At 45.5% G+C, this 22,051-nt stretch overlaps 1 protein-coding gene across 3 annotated transcripts in view; it reads right to left on the bottom strand.

The window, feature by feature from the left end:
* Positions 1 to 22,051, bottom strand: part of FAM168A (family with sequence similarity 168 member A) — a 128,855-nt gene that overhangs the window by 81,991 nt on the left and 24,813 nt on the right. For 2 of the 3 annotated variants that reach the window (XM_041420858.1, XM_041420860.1), the window contains exon 3: positions 8,665 to 8,748. The gene's annotated coding sequence lies outside the window, so the exon portion shown is untranslated. Of the gene's footprint in view, positions 1 to 8,664; positions 8,769 to 22,051 lie in introns of those variants that run through there. The other variant, XM_041420859.1, reaches the window with a different exon arrangement.

Below are 22,051 nucleotides of genomic sequence, written 5' to 3'. Positions count from 1 at the left end.
TAAATTATCAGGAGAAAAGTGATGATCTTACACTGCCCACTCTGCTCTCATTATTGCCCACTCCTGTGCCTCGGTGAGGTGCTGAAGGCAGCACGTTACAACAATTTCTCTAAGCAGTATTTGACTGATAACCTCCCATGTCCAAGGAATTCCGTTTTTTTTTTAAAATCAATACTAGCACACCACTCAATTCCTACATGGCATTCAGCTGGTATAGTGCAGACACAAAGCCTTCATAAAACAAAAAGCTTTCTTTTCCCCCAATGAATTATTTTAAGGTTACAAAAGAATTTTTTTTTTCCTCATAAAGCAAGTTGTCTTTTTGTTTGAGGAAAAAGAATACACGTTTCCTCTTGTGTAGAAGATATTCTGATTGCATTACAGGAATCCTGCTGATGCACTTGCAGTGCCAAATAACCCTCAGGAAAACGAATTTTTCAAACAGTAAAATATATGGATTAACAGTTTAGAACACCCACACCCACTCCATAATCCCCAGGGCTAAACCCAACAAATTCCTAGGCTAGTTCATGAGCTCACATGCAGGAATGCAGTGCCAGGGATGCAATACTGTGCAGTCAGGATGTGTTTTATCAGCTCAGGGGCTCTGACAACAATGCAGCGCCTTGGCAGAGCGCCGTGAATTCCACTGAAGGCTCTCCAGCCAGGCTGGAGCTGCATGTGACAAATGAAGCAATGATTCCCAAGTGAACTGCAGGGAGATGCTCTGGCAGGCCATGAGCACTGTGGGGATGGGAATCTGCCATTCCTGCACTCTGGCAGCTGGGGGAAGGCAGCCCCAGGGTGTGCTGGTGACATTCTGGGGTCATTGTTCCACCAAGAGGAGCAGAAATGGAGGGGAGCAGTAACAGTGGATAAGCTGCTGTGGTCTTCCCATACAGCACAGCTACACCCAGTTACTGTCCCCAGACTGCAAACTCTCTGCCTGTAATCCTCTCTAAAATAACGAGAGAATTGGCTTCTCATTCTGAAATCCCACTTCATTTCAACATTAAATGCAAAATATTTAGGGGCTCCAGCCCGAGTCCACCGGGGAACCAAAGCTATCAGCTTGTAAAGCCCCATCCAAGCTTTAATGAACTGGCAAAATAATCCTCGAGCAGTACCTGGGACCAACAGCAAACCCCTTTGCTGGTAATTCTGATGAATAATCAGCAAACCCCTTGACTGATAACTTCTGATGAATAATCAGCTCTTTTCCAGGCACTTTTGCTGAAGAAACACCTTTTAAACCTGACCCACCCAAAGACAAGGCAACAGCAGCTCCACAAATGTAGTGCTGCTTGTTCCATAGAATCCCACAGTGGTTTGAGCTGGAAGGGGCCTTAAAGCCCATCTCATTCCATCCCCTTCCATGAACAGGGACACCTTCCACTAGACCAGGCTGAACTCAGAGAAGAGCCTAGAGAAGAAACAAGGAACTTCATTTTTAGGCGGCCTCACAAGTTATAAGTAATTAATTACCCCCCAGCTGCCCTAGCTTTCAGTCCAAGACACCTTTCATGGATGAATGACTTTTTAGGGAGAGAATCCTGGACAGAAATCCTGCTGATAAGGCCTCACATAAATATAGAACAAACTGAAAGTGCAGCTACTGACTTCCAGCCCCGTTCTGCTTCTTGAACTTTGCAATCCTGACATTAAAGATGTCTTATTTTTAACTTGAAATTACACACTCAGCCGTATAGAACACACAAAACACAACGATTCTCCTCGTTCCCAGCTGTGACCAGCAGAAAGACTGACAGACAGGCACAGGGAGCACTCTGAAGTGCCAAAGAATTTTCAGCCACGGTGTCCTGACAGGAGGGGGTAGCAGGGGGAGTCGGGCTCTGCTCCCAGGGAAAATTTCTTCTCCAAAAGGGTTGTAAGGAATTCCAAAATGAGAAAGGACTTTGGGCAGAAAGAATTTGTGAATTTTCCCTGCTATCAGTTTGTCTTCAGTTTTCCTAATTTTTTGTGCCTAACCTCTCCATTACACAACCAGACCACGTCCAAGGCTAAACGGGATCCTAATGATTTCCCATTAGCTAAACTTCCCAGCAGAATACTTCCAAAGAAACAAGAGGTCAAAACCTGCCATCAGTAGAAGGAAAATTTCAAAGCACCAGGAAACCAGCTGAATTGTTACTTTTCCTACTCCAAATCTGTATCTTGTAAGGACCACTCCCCCATGGAAAAGCTGCAAAATACTGACCCAAAGAAAGGCGTTAAATAACCATAAAAATATAAAAGTTTAAGAACAGCTGCTGTGTAATATCTCCTGACTGGATACAGCATGAATATGGGGGAAAAAGGGATTTTAAATGTTTGGTCTGTACAGCAGCAAGAACTCACTCATCCTGTTTTACTGACTCAGCTCCAAAGGGGCACAGACCACCTACTCCCAAACTGGACACATCCATCCCAAATTGTATGGGGGGGATTTCACCCACTGAGCAACGGCAGATTAGGAGGCTTTGAGGACAATTATGTGGGATGAAAAGGAGAGAGGGGGAACCCTCAGCCTTGAATGAGCACATGGAACACCAACGTCTAGACAGTGCTGACACCTTTGTCTTTGGGAAGAGGGATTAGGGAAGCAATCTGGCTGTGCTGTCCCTTGTTCCATACGAAACCAGAAGACACTTTGGGCTAAAGGCTTGGCCCTGCTCCAAAAACCACTTTATTATGAAGGAGCTGAAGAAAAGGAGGTCTGTAAGAGTGAGAGTGAGGTTTCTGCCTGGCAGTCACAGCAATTAAACCAGATGCCTTGATGAGGAGGAAAAAACCATCCGAATAAAATCCAACGCCTCAAAAGAACAGGAGAAAGTAATTTGAAGAGTAGGTCAAGCCTCCCGAGGGGATTACCTTTCCAGTTTGAGACTTAATGCTGGAGACATGCTTGGAAAAGCTGACCAGTGAGATCCTGCTGATCCCACGGATCACCCCACAACGTCTGGATGCTCCAGCACAAGTCAAGTGTTAAAAGGGAATGTGGGAAACCATGTGAGTTAGGATCAAAACTGGCAGAACTAGAAGGTTCCTTCTCTTCCTTCCAGCCTCCCTTCCTCCCTTCCTTCCTCACTATGACATTGCTGGGTTAAAATGTGTCTCATCAAACCCCAGATCACATAAGAAACTTGAAAGATCCACTTCAAAGAGTTACTTGGGCAAACAAAGCACTTAAGTCAATTTAATGCTTCTCATACTGGAAAGAACCACTTCCTTCAATGGGAAAGGAAAACAAATAATGGAGAGACAAGGCTGGGAACATTTGTGGGAGCTGGGAATAACCAAGCCCAGGCTGTGGCTGTGAAGAGATGGGGAGCTCCCCCTTCCCTGGCTGTTCCAGTGCTTCCAACATGATGGACTTCTCTCCAAGGATGTGCTGGCTGAGAGTGAAAAACTAAATAGAAGCTCAAAGGCTTTCACTCTTACCCAAAAACCCATCTGCCAAACATGGCAGATGCTGGAAACTCACTGCCCCAAGGACTTGGATGTGTTCAGGGAAGGGAATACAGCTCTTAAATACCTCCATGTCTCTAAAGATATTTGTCATTTCAGATCTGTGCTGATGTTAGGAACCAGTTTTTGCTAAAAATGTGTTTAAAAGGCAGTTCCCATCTCCCTGAATATCCAGAGGATATTTCCAGTTCAATACTCCTAAATCCTACAGTACCACCATCATCCCTCCAGGCACGTAGGAAGAAGGAAGGGAGAAGGAACCTTCCAGTTCTGCCAGGAAATTGAGGCAGAGCTGGAGGATCCAACTGTTGGCTCCTTAAGGACAAGTTGGGATGGAAGCCCAATCCAACCTTCTTTTTATGGAGCAGTTAATGTGATAACATCTAAGAGAGAAGGAAACTTTATACAGACAGAGGGAAATCTTAATTCTCAAACAGACCAGAGGCAATTACCAAAATTATAGCAATGGAATTGTTTTTTTGCAGTCAAGCATAATTATGGAAAGTCTATTGGAAAGAAAGCTTAGGCTACGATTTGCATTTCAATTAATTTTCAAACCTTTGTGTGGAGAATTGATGGCCAGAATCGAGAAGTACAGGAACTACCAGACACTGAAATACACTCATCAATATAATATAGGATTTCCAAGGATACAACTCAGACAATGTTCCAGCGCTTAGGGCTTTTTGGTTTTTTTCCAATTAGTAGAAAATGGATAAAGATGTAGAGGGAAAGAAAAAACCACCAGTGCTACCACCTGGCTCTGCTGGGTGGTACAACAGGACAAGAGGCAATGGGAAGAAACTGGAATGAAGGAAGCTCCACCTGAAGGAGAGGAAGAACTTCCCTGTGAGGTGACCATGCACTGGAACAGGCTGCCCAGAGGGGGTGTGGAGTCTCCTTCCCTGGGGATAGTGAAAACCCACAATCCCAGGGGGATGGTGGACACAATCCTGGATTACCTGCTCTTGGGGATCCTCCTGGAGCAGTGAGGTTTGTTTAGATGACCTTTGAGTCCCTTCCAAGCCCAGCCATTCTGGGATTCACATGCAGCTGAACCACTGCACGATGGGCACATCCAAGGCTCCTGAGAATATTTTCCTTCCTGAGGTTTACCAACAGTGCCCAGGGCTGACAGCAAACCCTCGGGATATCATCCCTGCCAATCTGACAATCCCAAGTTATCACTTCCACACGTTAAAAAGGAACATTTCTGTCTTAAACTATCTGCAAAGTTCTGCCCAATTGCCTTACAACTTTATTGATTATAATTGGCTCTTGCTCCTTCAGCCCAAGAATTTCACACAAAATTCCAATTACACAATCCAGCATGAGACAGCCAGAGATACAGACCCTCTAACAAGCTTAGCAAAAATCAAAGGGCTAAATCAAAAACTGGCTCACACCAAGTCTATTCTTTGTGCAGTCAACCAAGACTAATTAATGCTTTTAATGGCAGTTTACCCCTTTTGGCGCCATAAATCAGAGCAGGCAGCTTTTCTGAATTAACAAAAGAATCTGTGAAAGGTGTAGCTCATTAAGCACACTCCCAAATTCAAATGCACTTAATCAGAACCAGGTACATTGAGCAGGACTGTAGTCCAGGAGCAGAGCAATCTGCAGGCTGTACACAGGGAACATTCATTCATCAACACAAACAAGGCTGGCACGCCAGGGACAGGGGCTGAATTATACATCTGAGAGAAAGGCCCCTGCTTCCAGCATGGCTTTTGTGAGGGCAGGAATGTGGAGAACTCTGTGGGAAGGCGCTGTGGAAAGGTGGGGGGGACAAGGAGGATGTTTCCCATAAGCTCACCTCAGCCACAGAGCCCTTGAACAGAGCACACTGCTGCTGCTGAGCTGCTGGAGCAGATCCAGGCAAGGCACCAAGGAGATCAGAGGGATGGAGCAGCTCTGCTGGGAGAACTGGGATTGTTCAGTCTGGAAAAAAAGGTTTTGGGGTGACCTAATTGTGACCTTCCAGGACCTGAAGGGAACCTACAGGAAAGATGGAGACAGACTCTTTACGAGAGCCTGGAGTGACAGAACAAGGGGGGCTGAAGCCTTCTCTCAAACTGACAGACAGGTTTAGATTGGATCTTGGGAAGAAATCCTTCCCTGTGAGGGTGGGGAGGCCCTGGCACAGGATGCCCACTTAAGCTGTGCCTGTCCCATCCCTGGCAGCATTCCAGGCCAGGCTGGAGTACCCTGGGATAGTGGAAGGTGTCCCTGCCCATGGCAGGGGGTGGCACTGGATGGGCTTTAAGATCCCTTCCAACCCAAACCATTTGGGGATTCTAGGATGTACCTAAATAAGCTGTAATAGATCACATAGGGAAACTTCCTCCTTGTATAAGGTGATGAATTTATAAAGATTAATAACCCAGCATTTCATCCTAGCTAACACTCTTGCAAATGCTTTTCTGAGTCAGACCCACTCCTCTAAAAATTCCCATTTTAAAATATTTTTTGCCACAGTTTCTTCCCAATATTCCCATCCATCCCTGCCCTCTGGCAGTGGGAGCCATTCCCTGTGTCCTGTCCCTCCATGCCTTGTCCCCAGTCCCTCTCCAGCTCTCCTGGAGCCCCTTCAGGCCCTGCCAGGGCTCTGAGCTCTCCCTGGAGCCTTCTCCTCTCCAGGTGAGCACCCCCAGCTCTCCCAGCCTGGCTCCAGCCCTGGAGCAGCTCCGGGGCCTCCTCTGGGCTCTCTCCAGCAGCTCCAGGTGCTGCTGATGTTGGGGGCCCCAGAGCTGGATGCAGCACACAACTTGGCTTGACAGGAAACATTTTCCATATCACATATTCTCTGAAAGGAATTTTGTTCTCCAAAACAGAGCTGGCAATGCAGGAAAACTTCAGATCTGTGAACAAAGGATTCGCTCCTGCGCAAAAAAATTTCACTAAATGATGTTCCCAACAGCATCAAAGTGTCCAAGAGCTGCTGGCAAAATGCTCCACTTCAGCTCTGGATTCAGTACATTCCCAGCCCAGTGAAGACCCCACCAAACTGGCAGAAATGCTCAGGAGATTTAAAGTCCAGAAATTTTCCACATGAGTTCAGAAACGGTGAGGAGCAGAAGTATAAAGTCCAGGCCCAGTTCCAAATTCCACTCACACACACTGGATAAAAACCAGCCTAATGTAAAAGCACATTTAGAAATATTTACATCAAACCAAACCATTACAGAGATAAGAGAGGCATTTATAGAAACACATGGATTTTACACACACACCGTGTTTAACTATTTAATTTCTGGAATTTCAATTAGGATGTGGGGGAGTGGGGTATTTCCCAAGCAGGAAACAACCTAAGTAAGCTAAGACATAGAGCACTCACACATTCAAGTTTAACTCAATTTCCTCCACATTTTGATTTCCGAATGAACACTGATTCTAACAGGGAGGGGTTCAACTCAAGATAAAGTCACCCAAAAGTAAATATTTGCTGGAGATCCCCAGCAGGGCTATCACAGCCTGGAGAGCAACCTCGATCTGCTTGGTCAGCCAAGTCTCCACAGGCTCCATCAATTCCATTCTTGAACTTCAAATTTCTTAATCTGGAGCTGGATTGGAGCAGGAGCCCTTGGAGCAGGAGCTTTCTTATGCAAAGCCAGCACTCCACATATTCCCACTTGAGACACAATCTGGTTCTCTGGATCTCTCACCCACCACTTCCAGTCTTACTTTGTGTCCCTTCTCCCACCTCACCACCCACCAAACCCACCCTTGGCTTTGCTTCTGCCCTTCCACAGCCCTGGATTTCTGCTTCTCAGATCCCAAAAAAGCTGCACAGCCCAAATGGGGAAAACCATACAGAAAAAAGGGATGGGAGCAGCTTCAAAGTACCTTTTTTTTTTTTTTTTTTCATTTATCCTTTTTTCTAGCATGAAGAGGGGAAAAAAAGGGGAAGCAGGAGATGGACAGGGGATCACTGTTGTTGCCTCAAACAAGGAAAAGCTTTTCTGAAATCCTTGGCATTTTCTGTCCCATCCCACCTAAGCTGGGGTGGTAGGAGAGGAAGAAATACCCAGATTTTGTCTGTACCCAAAGAGGAGGCATTGATTTAGGACAGCTTTCCCAAAGCAGGGCTGGAGTGCTAAATTATTGTGAGGATAAGGGTCAGAGTGTGCCCAAAGGTTTGATCCCAACGCAGTGCAGCACACACAAGAGCAGCTGACATTTAAAGTTCATGTCATTAAGTGAGCAGCAAAAGATATAAAATGGAAAAAAAACATAGAGTCAAGCCTGCTTTTTCCATATTCCTGCACAAGAACAGCTGGATGGGGTCAGACAGACACTTCAGCACCCCTGTGTCTTCTCTGCCCAACAGGAAAGTGTGAATCCCTGAGGGAAAATCGAAGGGCAGGCACACAGGGACATTTTCCCAGCATACTTTCCAGAGGGATTTCCTGAGGGGATATGTTCTTGTTTCACAGCTCCTGTAGATCATGTTCTCTCACTGTTATAACATATTAAATTCTTTTACACATATATATATATATACATAAAATATTTACATATATAAAAATATATGTACATGCTCTAAAGGCTTGACCTGCTCAGGTCTCATCACGCTGGGCTCTATAAACCAAAATAAGGAGTTAAGATAGAAACTGCTCCAATGAAATTACACTGCAAAGTTTCTATTTGAAAATACTGTTTCCAGCTTTCTTCTCCTAAGAAAGAGAAACTATTAGAAAACAATTTGCCTGTCTCCAGGCAAATGACAGAAGTTTACATCAGGAATGGTGTCTGTGCCAACCCGGGGATTTTGACCCAGCTAATGAACACAAGTCTCCTTTTTAATAGAGAGCAAAAATGTATTATTTACTAGGAAGATATTAAGACTAATAAACACTAAAACAAGAACCCCTCCCACAATTCTTTATAGGAGCAGCACATAAGTACTGTGTGTTTTACTCAGGCTGCTGAAGACCTGATGTTTATTAACTTTCTAAATCAATACAATAAAACACACCAGGCACAGAGTGTTGCTGGAGCTGCAGCTTATGCATTTCTTGACCCAGAAATCACTTCTCATTTGAAAATGTAAAGTGCTTCTGTAGCAAAGTGAAAGAAGAGTATCAAACAGCAACAGCTGCAATCTCCAAGGCTTTCCTGTCTGGAGGGAGCAGGGAAAGGGTTTTGGGAGGAGCAGCTATAACTGAAGGGCACAAAGACAGGATGAATTGGTACCTCTTGGATACGAGCTTCCTTGGGATGGAGATAATCCGGAGAGGAGTGTGCCTGGGCAGGGAGTCTTCACAGCATTCCAGAGCTCTGCGGCAGCAAGGACAGACAGAGAGAGAGAAAAACACCCGTGAGGCTCTGTGGAAAACCTGCTGGAACAACACAAAACACTCTTCCAGCTCAGAGTGGTCTTCACCTCCACTGGAGCAGAAGGAGGAATGGGACATGTAAGAAATGCAGGCAAAAAAAGGAGGAGCGCTGGAGCCGCAGGATACGAGGAGAGGGAAGGGATACCCGAGCTGGCAATAAGACCAAGGCCTTCCCAGCTTCCCAGAGAGAGAAAACAAAGTCCAAGCTTTCATTTAAATATTTGTTTACCAGCTATTTGCCAGGATTTGGGACTAAACAGGTTTTAGCCTGAGTTTTACATGTTACTCCTACATCCTCCCTTCCCAGCTGACACAAAAGCTCTGAGAACCGAAAATGAAATCCCTCAAAATGAAGTGGAGCACCCAAAAAAAGCTCCACATGCTTTATGCATTATAGGGAGGAACAGAAACCCTACTGTTCCCAAAGCAGGACCAGCTCCTTGGAACAGTTGTTTATTTTAATCAACCCAGTACCAAAAGGTTTACATTAAATATTTTTTCATGGTTTCTAACCACTGATCCTGTATTAGTTTACATTCACTCAAAAAACACTCTGGGGGAGAAAGCAGGAGGCAGAAAACATTGAATCCAGTAAAACAACTGAGGTTTTTTAGGGAGTGCTGGCACATCCCACCTTTCCCTGTAGAATTACACCACCAGACCCTTCCAGCCAGCTAATGAAACAGCATGAATTTGTAAATGAACAGAAAACAGTAAAATCTTCATTTTTTACTGAATCTTTCTTCTTCTTCCTGCCTCCTGCAGGAAGCCACCACCTGCCATCAGAGATGGCATCCTTGGAGGGAAGTCAAAACCCACCCTGCTGAAGCTCCAATGGCCCAATAATCCCAACCCTGGTGCTAGCAGGAGCCTGAGCACACTCAGGAAAACGGGTCAGGAACATCTCCACCTGTTGCTTCCAAGGGTGTTTGACTTCAGTATTTTTTCATTATAAGAAGCATATTCATTGCTTGGAATTTAATTCTGGTTTCGGGCTTTTTGACTTGTTTTTATGGCCCTTCAATTCAGAGATAGAACCCTAAAATATCTTCAGGAGAGAGAGGAAAGCGTAAGTGAATTTCAGCAGAGACAAGGACTTGACAAATCTCATCCCATCAAGCTCTGCAGTGGCAAATTAGTCTTTCTCAGAGCACATTCTGTACTCAGAGTAGCCTCAGTACTTCAGGAGGTACCAAATATAACACAGCCCCATTTTAACTTCCTTCCAGGAATACACACACTCATTTATTAAGAAGACGTGGGCTGCAGCTCCACTTCCAACAGCTTCAGTAGCATTTTGTAAAATTAAACAAATTACTCCTTTTGTGGCAAGTAAGAAGCTGAAAATAAGTGTTCAAGCAAATGGGGGAGAAAACCACCTCCTTCACATCTTCCTGCCCCCTTGGATTTTGGGAAAGCAAGCCTTGCCTGCTGCACCAGGCTCAGCATCAGCCACAGGATCACCAACCACTCCTTTGCTGCTTTCACACCTCAATCCCCACACCTTTACCATCATTATTTCATTTCAGAGCTGCTCTGATGCCTCAGTTTGCTCCAAGTCCCCATTTTGGGATATTTTCACATCCTCATGTTTGTATAAACCATGGAAGCCCACAGCTCTTGCTGACAAGCACTAAAGGTGAGTGTCCAATGGTGCTGAACATCCAGAGGGTTTCCAGGATTTGGCAGGAGGACAGCACTGCCACAACCTTTAATGCTGAGGGATTCTCCAAACATTCCCCCTTTTGTTCAGCTCTGGCTGCTACAGAGAGAGAGAAAAACAGTCCCCACCTCTCATTAACCTTGGTGCTGCATCTTTCTTTAGCTGCAACAGCATCAATACCTGCTTGCATTGTGCTGCCACTCAGCAGATTAACCCTTTTTGGGAATTTTTTTTTTGCTCCTTCTCTGTCTTTTCCTGACCAGAAGTCAAAATGATTCAGTTCAGAGGGAGTGGATGCTGCTGCTGCAGAGAGAAGCTGTGAAAAGCTGCAGAGAAGGAGGCTGTCCAGCTGCCAGCACACATCCCTGCCACTGCTCAAAAACCAGCAGGGAACAGGCAGGATTGACCAAATTTGGATGTATTTGCAGAAAAACAATCAGTCCCAATCAGTGTCTTTGAGGAGGAGTGAAAAGACATTCATTAAAGAAGGAGAAAAAACGAATGAATTTGTGAGAAGGTAAGCCTTTGGAAAATCTAGGGAAATAGCACAGCGCTGAGAAGTCCTGTTGGCACAGCCTTGCTCATCAGGAGTGTGATCTGGGATTTAGGCAGGGAAAACTTCAAGAACACAGAAAAGCCAGCCCTGCCTGCCTGTGGGGCAACCCGTGCCAGGGCCTCAGCACTCTGACAGCCAAGAATTCCTTCCCAATATGCCAGGTAACCCTGCCCTCTGGCAGTGGGACACCACTCCCTGTGTCCTGGCACTACAAGCTCCCATAAAAAATCCCTCTCCATCCTTATCAGGTTAAGCAAAGACACCAAAGCAGCTTCCCGCAGCCCAGAATTCCTCCTTCCACTCCCACTTTCTTCTTGCTATGAAAGAGATTAGATCCCTTAATATTTCCTAGGATTACTGCAGCTACTAAGTAGGGAAGCTCGTTCCCCAACATCTTCATCAGCTCCATGTGCTATTTCAAGCAGCAAAACAAGATTTTTAATTCTATCCTCCCTCCTATGCCCCAAATTTAGTTTTATTATTTTTAGTAGCTGCACTTCACTGATGATCTTTTTACAATTATTCTTCTATATTTCTCTTTTAATCCCTTATTTTCCTTCTTTCCACAAACTTGGACTCCAGTGGTAGGAGCTGGGTAGACAGATTATAAAATAGATTGGATTGAGTTAATTAGGATGTGGTGATTAAAAACCTGCTTTGGTAGATTGCAGAGGGTTCTGATAAAATAGTATAAAAATACACTGCACAACTGCTTATCAAATGAAGATAAAAACATTCAGCAAATATCTGACATTCTGCAGGGTTAAATCCTATTCCATAACATTTTGGGTTTAGCCCTCTGAGTAACCAAACCCCACAAAATGGAAAAGGGAAAAGTTCCCCAAAAGTCAATGTTCACTTTCTTTACTGCCTGTTTTCAACAATTTCCCCAAATTTCTTCTAGAATTGACTCTGGAATAATTATTTTCACTTGTGCAAGTTATATATTATAAGGCACCTTGGGGTTTCTAAGTCACAAATGACTTTGTAATGAAAAGAAAACAATTTCATTATCTAAGATTATTGTTAATTGAAGGAAATATTGACTCTGCTACTGACAGCAGTCAACCTCCAGAAAGTGCAACATTTAAAATTACATGCAGCCATGTCTTAGAAATAAAAATAAACCTTTCAGTGAGAGCAGCTTCAGTGAGGACTTTTCCTCTATTAAAAAAATAAAATAAAATCAAAGCAAAACCCTCCAACAGAAGCCTTCCCTGCATTACAAAAGAGGGATTAATGAGAATCTATTTGGACACTGGGAAAAGCCCTGGCAGGTTCATTGTGAAGGTTAATTCAGACACCTTTACTCACACATGGAATGGAATTAAAGAAACAGAATTTAAAGGCAATAGTGAAGGCTGCAGTGTCAAGCTATGAGCAAGGAGACACCACAGAGAGGATATCAGAGACATTTGTCATGGAGCCTAATGCACTTAGGACCCAAATTCTGGAAGAATAGGGCAAAATGTTAATGAATATATACAAATTATCCAGAATGGGTCTGAATTCCATTCTGCTCAGGGCACATTTTTTAAAAAAAACAAACCTAAAGATCCACCTGGAGCAACTGGAAGTGAAAACATCTGTGCAAATACCTAGCAGGAAATAAAGGCATGGAAAGAAATAATTTTGGAAGGCAGAGAACATTGCAGGAAACCACAGGGTCATTCCTGGCTGGAAGCACCTTCCTGTCTTTCCTCTCCTTGAAAACTGGGAGTTGCCTTTGTGCCATCAGGAGTGGCCCAGAGCTGTACGAGACCTGGGTGAGGGGAGGGATCCAGGTTAAAAATAACCTGGGTTTGCTGCTCCCTGATCTGGTTCACCAGCTGGCCCTGGGAGAGCTGGAGCAGCAGAGCCAGGGAGCCCAGCACTGGGAACAGGCACAGGAGGAGGGAAGCTCCCAGGGACAGCTTCACCCTGGAGTCAGGAAATACAGGACACAGCCAGAACTGGGATGGAGCAAGAGGGGCAGCACCAGCAGGAATTCACCCCTGGATTCCCCAAACACTGATGATCCTCAAGAGGGAAAGGCTCCCAGGGCAGCTCCAGCTCCTGAGCTTCCTCCTCTCAAAGACCCATCTCCAGCACTCAACTGGTGGAAGAACTGGAATTGCTGGGAATCACCAGCAATGGCTTTGGCCACTCAGGAGGGGAAGGAGTTTTTAAGGAAGAGGGTGAAAAGGACCACGTGCTTCAGCAGAACCTTGCACACGTCCACCACGGGAAAACCTCCCTCCAGGAAAACTCCATAGAACTCAACACCTCCAGGTGTGCAATGAGCTTCTAAAATTAGATAGTTCTTGAAACTCCAGAGTAATAAATATCCCAAGACCCTCCTTCATTTTTTACATGCAGGATTGAAGTGAGAACTCAAGAGGCAAGAAAAGAGATGAAAGTATTAAACTGGCAAAGTTGGGCATCGTCCTTTCTCCAGGAACATCCTGTTGGCTCAGCTCCCAAGAAAGACAAGTGACACATATCAGGACTCTGAATGTCACCTCTGACCACACCTCCCTTTGACATCACTTCCACTATATCCTTAGAGTAACTTTCCCACTTGGAGGATGCCAGCAGAAGGCCAGAAGGGCAGAGCGAGCTTAGGAAAAGCAGCAAATCCCATCTGCATTTTCACTTACTCACAGTTACTGATTAAAAAAAAAAAAAAAAAAAAAGGAGTCTAATCCTCTGGAAAACTGGAGAGGTTGCTTCTGGAGCCAAAGAGCAGGAAAAGGACAACTGCTACTGAACTATCAGCACTGGGCTCCTTGCTCCTGTCAAGCCCTGGGTTTCAGGTGCTGAGCTGGGAGTCGATGCAGCAGCAGGATGGGTGGATTCAAGATATTTAAGTCAGACACTCTAATCTGAACTCCCACCAGCAGATAAGAGAGACTTAAACAGAGTGAGAGCTGGTTTGCTTTTATATTTAGCTCTATTTAAAAGAGACTCATTTCTCTAAGGCCAGTTTTTCAAACATGCCAGTTTGCCAAGAAATATCGCTCTGCACCACATCTGCCAAAGTTTGTAATCCAGAAAAATACACACTGGAGATATACGCCCTCATTCTGGATTTTCACTTCATTCTGTTTAGAAAAGCAAAGGGCAGTAAATTCTAGCTTGGTTTAATAATCTACTTCAATTTACAAGGGCCATCTTCTGGGAGGGGCTTTTCTTCAATCTCCAAACTCAGAATACATGGAATATCGGAACCATCCAGCTCAAGGCATTGCTGACTAGCAGAGTTTGGAGAGACAGATCCTACTGCTAACAGAACACAGAAAATAAGCACAGAGAGCCCCTTCCAGTACCTAAAGGGGCTCCCTGGATCCTTTTCCTCTCCAGGTGAGCACCCCAGCTCTCCCAGCCTGGCTCCAGCCCTGCAGCAGCTCTGGTGCCTCCTCTGGGCTCTCTCCAGCAGCTCCAGGTGCTGCTGCTGTGTCCCCAGGGCTGGGGTCTCACCTGGGCTCAGGGGCAGAGTCCTCTCTCTCAACCTGAATTCCAGGATAAGAACAGCCCTTGATCCCTTCAGGATGTTTTTTCCACTGCAGCCACACAAGGCAGCGTTGAAATCTTTTCTCCACCGTCCTCAATGGAAACATGACAACAAAATCAATTTGGAGATTGTTGTACTGACAGAGACACTTCCTGCTGGAGTTATTTCCATCTGAAAAACCAACTGAGCCACACTGATGAAAACATTGTTTAAACTGTGATTCTGCAAGGAAACCTTTCAGCTCTAGAAAATTCACCCATTCCAGTTCTTATGTGTGCCTTGGGAAAAGGAGTTCTCTTCAAAAAAGGGCTTCACAAAACTGACTGGTCTTTTTTTATTTATCCATAAAGTTTCTCAAAGCAACAATTGACTGTTTATCAGGTGTTTTGCCTTCCATTGTACCCAAAGCACAAACATTCTGCCATACCTGAGCAGCATCTCTGTGCTGAACCACACTTCATTAAGTAATTAATTGAGCGATTCAGACAGATTAGGTAGCAGTAAAAATTATTTTAAGGTGAGTAACTGCCTTTCCATAGAGGTGTTCCCAAAGTTCCCCACAATCTTTCAAGGCCTTTAATTACTTTCAATAACAAACTCACTTAAGAGCTTAAAAGCAATTAAAAATGAGTTAAGTCAACATTTCTTTCACTGGGGTTTATTAAGCACTTGTTTGAAGCAGTCCCAATCTCTCCTTCCTTTAGAAGTCATTGGCAATTTCTGTCACTGTAGACTTAATTTTTGTTCACTTAATTCCCTAGGCCACACAGGGACAGGTATTACAGTGGTGGTGGAAAACTCACTAAAATTTAGAGGAATATTCCCCAGTTTTTAAAGAGATCATAGTGGGGAGCCCCCCAACACTCAAGTACTTCACCTTCCTGAACACTACACGTGGATTATAAAAATTCCTGATAATATTAGAGCAAAATAACAAGCTTTCCTCCAGCCTTTGCAAAGGACTTTAATCATTTCCTGTTCCAATCCCAGCACGGACCTTGCCTAAGGCACATTAATCCTTACCCCACACATTTAGTTCCTGCAGTCGGGTCAGGTCACCGAGCAGGCCAGAAATGGTCCCTTATTAATATTTATTTAGTCACTGCAGAGTGTGGATTTCCTCATTTCCAGCACTGCCATTTCCCAAGTTTCTGGTGTGTCGTGGTGCTCCTGAACTTTCCCACCAGCTCCAACAAATCCACCTTCTCATTCCAAACACTTTTCTGCGCCAGCATCTCCCCGATGTTGTCCTCCTCCATCCTATCCCAGACCTACATATTCCACGTGCTCCTCTATTTTATTTCCCAGTGCTGACTCCTATTTGAAAACTACTTTTCCTTGCACAAAACCCCCAGACTTAGCTCTAAACAATTCCTAAAAGTGTATCTTTTTCCATTCTTCTTTGTACAACAGGCAGTGTTTCAACTCTCACATTATACAAGGGGGAATGGCTTTAAACTGACAGAGGGCAGGGTCAGATGGGATATTGGGAACAAACTCTTCTCTGGGAGGGTGCTGAGGCCCTGGCACAGGTTCCCAGAGAAGCTGTGGCTGCCCCTGGATCCCTGGAAGTGTCCAAGGCCAGGCTGGAGAGGGATTGGAGCAACCTGGGACAGTGGAAGATGTTCCTGCCCATGGAATGGGTGGCATTGGATGGGCTTTAGGGTCCCTTCCAAGCCAAGGCATTCCATGATTCCATTAACTTCTCACTGTTTTAGCTTCTTCCATGTAAAATGCAGCTTCCCTAGGAAAGGGCCATGTCAGATTTAGTGCAGAATGCACATCAAAATTAAGTAACACATGACAGATCCTTTTTTGCCTCTCCACTGGCTACAGTGAGAAATGTTCCAAAGCAAAGGGTAGCACCTGAGCTTGTCTTCAAGTGCCCTTGCTGTACCCTCCCTCTGAGAACCAATGGAATCCTTCAGGCTGGAAAAGACAGCCAAGATCATCAAGTCCAACCCTGAAAAGCTAGAAAAGCCCGAGAAGCACCAATTCCTCTTCAAACAGCCCTGAAAACGTGCTGGGGGAACAACAGGAGAGAATGGTAGCAGTGCCCCTCTTGCAGAGATAAGAAATAAACCATAATAGACAGACCACAGTCCAATCTCACTAAGATATTTAGGAGCTCAACTCTCACTGAACCATAAAGTCAAATTCCTGAATTCCTCTGCAGATCCAGACACCAGAGAAGCACACTTCTTTGAGCTGCCTATTTCACATTTAATGTTTGTTGTGTGTTCTGGAGGCATCCAAATGTTCCCAAACCTTCAAACATGCCACAGTCACCAAACCTTTGCTTTTACAATTCCTTTGCTGCCGTTTTTTGCACAGGAATTCCAGTCCAGGCTGTTCTGGTAGGGGTGACAGGTTCAGCCATTTTATGCTTTCAGCAATCAGAACACAGCTCCATTTTATTTCATGCACTGCAATCAGAGTTTTGCCCTTAGTTTGGCAGCTTTTTATACCATGCAATAACAATTAACTCCCTTTGGCATAATTTATATGAATCATTGATTTAATGCAGACAGCAAGGAAAAAGAAAAGACCTATTAAGTCATCTAAATGACCCAAGCAGCACCGCTGGATTGTTCTCAGCAGCACATTTGCTGTGCTTGTTTGAAATGTGCTTGCACAGCACAAGTACAAAAACTGTCTGCAGAGCAGACATGTTTCACTAACAGATGCTCTAAGTCAACATAGCCTGGAAATCTTCAGTTTGTAACTAAATGTTGTACTGCACTTTTACTCCTCCAAACAGGCTTTAATGTTTCTTGAGGGGGTGAGAAGGGGATATTTGTATTTCAGCAGAAAATACTTCCATGACAATTTCCAAGATGGATCTAAGGCTTGCAAGTCCAAAGTAGTACCTGGAAAATCCTGGGAGCGTCTCTAGAGAGGATATGGATGCACTGCAAGAGGATGTCCAGTCCTAGGCATATAAATAATACAGACATGTATGTTCAGGATGGGTTTTGATGAGGTTTTTTGTTTGTTTGCTTGTTTTTAAATCTCTTGAAGAAAATAAGGTGGGACTTCTCTGATGCAATTCCAAGAGCCAAACTCCTGGCAGATGTGTTCTCTAATCTAAATCTTTCTAATGGGGATTCCCATGTTTCCTCAGGCAATAGCTCAGGTTTGGGGTTGATTTTCCTGTCCCACCACAAGCTTGTCTTCCAATTCATCCATGGGTTTACAGATGGTGCATGCTACCCCATCTGCCAAATCCTTGAGAGAGTTTAGAAGTGTTGGTCTCACTGTGAACCCTCAGGGAGGGTTTACATACACCCTTGGGGTGGGATTCATGGTGGGATCCTTGGGGGTTGTCCTGAGCACAGCCAGGATTTGGAAAAAATGATCCTTGTGGGTCCCTTCCAGCTCAGGATATTCTGTGATTCCGTGATTATATCCTGTAATAAGCAGCCCTCTGGGAACATCAAACCACTGACATTTACTCATCCATCTCACAGCACAGCACTCCTTGGGATGTGGAAAACCTTCCTAAACCTAAGGGAACAACATCCACCCTCAAAGCTGCTCAGCTCCCTACTGGGAGCAATCAAGGAACTACCAGGAGTGCTGTGGTAGGAGGAGAGGTGTTTGTAATTAAGCACCTCTGCAAAAATGCAAATTAAATGTGCCCCGTGCTTCATTTGAGTTTAGCAGAGCCTGACTCTGCTTTTGCTGGCACAGCTTGGAAAGCTGTGACCCAAGGGGAGGGAGCAGAGGTTTGTGCAAGGAGTGCTAAAACAAAGCTAAGCAGAATCATTCCACAGGCCGCTCCAGAAGCTCCCCTCCGTGTGCTTCCTTGACCCACTAAAAGCTTTCTGCAATAAACAGCCAAACACACAGATGTCCAGGGCCCTCCTGCAGAAACCATTTGCACTGTAAACAGGACATAAAGCGGGGGGGAAAGCAGTGCCGTGAATGTGCGAGAATTACAAGTCCTAAATTTCTCTTCGTGCCTCACAGAGCAGTCACTGTTGCTCCACAGAAAGGTTCCCGAGTGGAGATCTGTGATTTGGCAGGACCTTGAGAGCCACCATGGGAAGAGAGGCCAAAACCCAGAAAAGTGGCTAAAAACAAGTGGGACATTAGAACAACAGCAAAGACCGAGGGGATAATCAGGAAAATGCTGTCAGGAACGATACTGAAGAAGGATCACTGTCAGGAGAGCTGAGATCACCAGATGACTGCCAAGACAAGGAGTCATTGGGCATAAATCACCTCAGAGCCACATAATCAATGTCTGTCTCCTTACAACAGTGACAACGTGGTCCCTGTGCCACCATGGCAACCTACAAGGCTGTAGAACCAAACCTCTGGGACAACAAATCCCAGAAAACACTGACTGCGTAGACCGTACCCAGGAGAAACTGGACACAGTGCAATCCTGCACTGCATAATGGGAAGAAAATATTAGTGACCCCCAAATTTTGACTGCAAGCCCAGAACAGCAAGAGCACAGAGCATCACAGAAGTGTCCATGAACACCAGTGATTCCAAAGCATCACCGTGTGCCCATCTCTGCCTCAGGACAAGAAGGGCTTCCATTGGACACCCAAAATTCCCCAGGCTCGGACCAACACCTCATCCCACTCCGTGGGTCAGCTCCTGCCCACTGCCTTCCTCAGCATCCTCAGATCATCACCACCAGCAGGCTGACAGGGCCTGGCATGTCACATTCTGTCACATGCCATCAAATTGCTCCCACTGGACTGTTAATGTGATTAGCACCTGCAGGTTTGGGGTTTTTTCCCAAAGGAAAACAAGTTCTTTGCAGTCACTCTGGAGATACTGAAACAAATTGTTGGTCCCCTGAGTATAAATTATTGTCATGACCACTGCCGTGTCAGAATGCACAAGAATTACCTCTAGAAAGTGTCTGTACTGTAAATTTTAACACTGAGAAAAGCCTCAGATCCTTAAAAACATCTTTGCTCAGCTACAGCAAGGAAGAAGACACACAGAAAAAACTTGTGTGAGTAATAGGAGAGATGTTCAGTGTTACAGATAATGCAGGAAAATTTATCCTCCCCCCTTTTAGACGGCCCAAAAATGAGTAATTATGTGCCAGGAGATATCATCTACTCCACAAATCAAGTCACTGAAACTACAGACTAAAAATTGTTTTTAAGAAAGTCAATTTATTAGCGATTACTGTGCAGACAGACATATGAGTGCTCTTGTGTACTTGCTGCATTAACAACCTCTCAAAAGCCACAGGAAAAGGAAAATCAATACTGTGTATTTTTTCTCACATCAATTTATCTACTGCTGAAAAAAAATAACTCACTTCTGTGTATGCCACACATGACATATCCCAGGTTTCCTCTGAGCAAGGAAAATAAAACAAGCTTTTGCTGGTTTCAACCAACCAAACCCTGCCTTGCTGGACTCAGATTTTGCTTTTGATAAAACCTGAAATAAGACTTGAACAAACTCAGAGCAGTCTCAGGCAGCTTGGCACCGGTACACAGAGCCTTTTGTTACTGATCCTGTGGTGCTGGCACAGGGCTGGAGCCCATTAGCAGTGAACGGTCCACTAAATATTTCATGATTCTGGATTTCAGACGTTTCCCAGGACAGGTTCTATCGCCACAGATCCTACAAACGGGCATGACAGTTGCTAAATAAAGGATATCATGCAGAGTAGCCTCTCCAAAGCACTCCCAGAGCCTCTAGCCAGGAACCAAGCTCTATATTTTTTACATATGTAAGTCTTACAAGTATGTATTTTTTTCCTCTCCAATTACAAAACACAAATTTTCTCTGCATAAAGTCTTTCAGGCTGCTACTTTGACAGGAATCAAAATAAATCCCAGGATGGCATTCCCTGTCGAGCAGACTAATCTTGTTTCCTTCATTTTCTTTTTCCAGGTCACCAGTTTACTTCCCTCGGCCCAGAGCTCCCCACAGACTCTGGGAGGGCGCCTTAAAGAGCTCTGCATCCACAGCATTTCCCCATCACTAAACCCTAAAACACTTCTGCCAGATCCCAAACGGGGCAAAGCCTTCTCCAAAACAAATGCTGCAGCTTTTGCTCTCCAGGCTGGTACAATTCCCAAAGACGCGGCCTTGCTGCTTTCCCGCCGGGAACGCAGGGCCTCAAGGCCTGCCCAGCAGAACGTGGCCTTCACCAGCCACGGCCCAGCAGATTTTTGTACAAATCCACCCAAATCCCTAGAGAGGAGCGGCTGGAGAGCAGGAATTGGGGGTGCTGGTCAGCTGGAGCCAGCAGGGAGGGCAAACCACGGCCTGGGATGCACCAAGGGCCGGGCAAGGGAGGACTGTCCCACTGGCCACACAGGCCGGACATTTGGAAGCATTCCTTTACCAAGAGGGAGTTCAAATGCTGGAAGTGGCTTCCTGCAGAGGTGGCCAATGCCTCAAGCCTGTCAGCAGCCCCCTTAAGGAGAATACCCTTAAGGACATGCTGTGAATTTGGTCAGCCAGGAGTGTGGACGATCCCTCAGGGCCCCTTCCAACCCGCGCCAGCCTGTTGGATTCTAAAGCAGGAGAGAACCCTGAGGACTCGGGCTAAAAATCCCAATATCTAACCTTTGCTCAGGCACCGAGGGGCACACCGAGGTGCCGATCCTCCTCCCAGAGACACTTCCATGCCCACTTGGAAGCACGGCACGCTGCCAGGCAGCCGGATAATCCTGCCCGGAGCCGGGCTCCTTGAGGCAAAGCAGCTTTGTGGGCCACTGGAGCCACTGGCGCCTCAGACAGGCCGGCCTTCACTCTCACAGCCGCCTTAAGCTCATCTCAGCTCCAAATAACACGGCCAAAAACCTCCCCTGAGCCTCAGTGATCCACAAAAGGCCGTGGCAGCACAAGGAGAGGTGGGAACAGAGGAGGAGAAGTCATGCCCTGGTGGGAGCCTGCCTAGGGACACCGGGTAGGCCGCTCTTGGAGACGGGGAGCTACTGGAACGTGGCTTGGCCATGATTTTTCCTCTCTGCCCTCGTATCAGAGCTCACACACCAGCACTCCTCCTCCTCTCCTGTCCCTGTGCTTTGTACGACCCACTGTCCCTCCCCTGCCCTGCAGCCACGTGGTGAAAAAGAAATCACCACCGAGCTCCAAAGTCAAATGTCCCCATCCATCAAACACCAAAACCTGGAGCAAAACCTGGTTTTTAATTAAAGTTTGGCTGAAGTTGACCCCTGCACTCACAACCTGTGAGGAAGCAGCTGATGAGCAGATGTCACTGCTGGATAAGCCTCGTTTCTTTAGGAAGCTAAAAATGGAACCAGCCATCACCATCATCTATGTTTAGACCCAATATTCCAAACAATTCCTCTATTTGCAGTTGGGGTTTTTTTTCCCCTCCTGAAGCTATCTCTGGCAGAAGAATTAAACAGCTGCCACGGAGAGCAGGAATGGAGTTAAAAGCTGAAGAAATGCAGCGCTGGTAGCAGAGGTGACGCACCAGCTGGATGCATTCCAGGTCACTGCAGCCTGGCAGGCTCTCCAAGAGGACATCCCAGTGGATCTCAGTGGCACAGTTGGATTTTTCCCCCACG

Source organism: Onychostruthus taczanowskii, unplaced genomic scaffold, assembly GCF_017590055.1.
Source record: "Onychostruthus taczanowskii isolate IOZ18803 unplaced genomic scaffold, ASM1759005v1 scaffold67, whole genome shotgun sequence".
Taxonomy (NCBI): domain Eukaryota; kingdom Metazoa; phylum Chordata; class Aves; order Passeriformes; family Passeridae; genus Onychostruthus; species Onychostruthus taczanowskii.
This window is presented reverse-complemented; position numbering and strand designations above follow the sequence as displayed.